The sequence below is a fragment of the Mastomys coucha genome, chromosome X (assembly GCF_008632895.1).
Source record: "Mastomys coucha isolate ucsf_1 chromosome X, UCSF_Mcou_1, whole genome shotgun sequence".
Taxonomy (NCBI): domain Eukaryota; kingdom Metazoa; phylum Chordata; class Mammalia; order Rodentia; family Muridae; genus Mastomys; species Mastomys coucha.
Genome location: NC_045030.1, coordinates 102825477 through 102827000, shown reverse-complemented (window position 1 = coordinate 102827000; position 1524 = coordinate 102825477). Strand labels below are relative to the sequence as shown.

The following is a 1524-nucleotide window of genomic DNA, read 5'->3' as shown; positions in this document are numbered from 1 at the left end:
CACACACACACACACACACACACACACCACACCACACCACACCACACCACACCACACCACACCACACACCAGGATATCAGGAATTCGAAATATAAAAGACAACCATAGTCTAAAAGAGAAATAGAAGAAAGTATGTAGTTAGAGCATTGGGTTGCCATTGATGCAGCTCCATGCTGCTGAAGAAGGAATCATAAGATGTGTGTTTTAATAAAAGAAAAACCAGTGATATGTTTGGTGGAGGCACAGTAAGGTGTCGGGGAAGGGGGTATCTATCGGACGGTATATTATAGAATAGGGTTTATTCAGGGCACGAAGAGGGAAGTTGAGGGAGTAGAGACAGAGAAAGGGAGGGGGGAGAGTGAGTATGAGAATAGAGGAGTGGAGGCCTGCCATGAGCATGTGGAGAAATAAGAGGGAGGGGAATGGGAAGAGAGGGGGAGCAGGAGCAAGAGGATGGAACAAGAACAAGAAAGCAAGAGAGAGAGAAGGCAAGCAGCCCCCTTTTATAGTGAGTCAAGCAGACCTGGCTGTTGCCAGGTAACTGTGAGATGGAGCCTAGACTAAATGCCAACAAAACATGTGAAGGTCAAAGCTGAAAGGGAAAAGGAGCAGCCTGGGGTGGCATGTCTGCAAGAACACTGACATCAGATTGTCACTGGTCCAGTTTGCTGCAGCTTCTGATTAGCAGTACTCCCCTAGGATAGACTGGGACTAGAGGATAAGGAGTGGAAGTTTAATCCCTACCCATAGTATTCACTCACCACTAGCCATGCCAGTAAAGCTAATCTGCACTAAGCCTATCTAATTTCCTGTTATGATAGTGCCAATACTTAAATCTACAAGCAGATGGTATTTAAAAAAATATTTTTAGAAATATTCTAACTTCATAAGTGATTAGAAATAAATCTGGTTTTCTACGAAAGAATTATCTAAAAAAAAAAAAAACAGCATGTCCCCCCACCCTCCAGTCCTACTTCAATAAATAATGTAGTAAAAATGTCTTTTTTAATTGACTAATTTTTTTGAGACAGTATCACTGTATGCTCCAGTCTTGTCTGGAACATGCAATCCTTTTATACCTCGGTCCCCTGATGATACGATTATAGGTATGCACCATCATGCCTAGCTAGTGAGCTTAACCAGGGATAGACGAGAGAGAACAGTTAGCAGGGGTGCCTCGGTGGTATCTGCAGACTACCCTGTTCCAAATTCATATACCGGATTGCAGCTACCTGTAAGGTCCAGTTCTAGATGGAGGCTTAGAGACATGTTCTAGGTCAATTTGCCACAGATTCTGTATGTAATGTCTCAGTTATACTCTAGGAAAATAGTTTAGCTAACTTTCTTCTACTGCCATGACAAAATATCATAGACTGGACGTTTAAACAACAGCAATTGTTTCTGTCAGTTTCACAGTGTCAACACGATTGGTTTGTTCTTCATGAAGGCTGTCAAGGACTTTGTTCTAGGCATCTTCTTGGCTTGTATATGGCTGTTTTCCCCTATGTCTCCTGATATTTTCCC

The 1524-nt window shown here is 42.5% G+C and overlaps 1 protein-coding gene across 6 annotated transcripts in view; it reads left to right on the top strand.

The window, feature by feature from the left end:
- Positions 1 to 1524, top strand: part of Phka1 (phosphorylase kinase regulatory subunit alpha 1) — a 127612-nt gene that overhangs the window by 99613 nt on the left and 26475 nt on the right. The gene's annotated exons all lie outside the window — the stretch shown is intronic.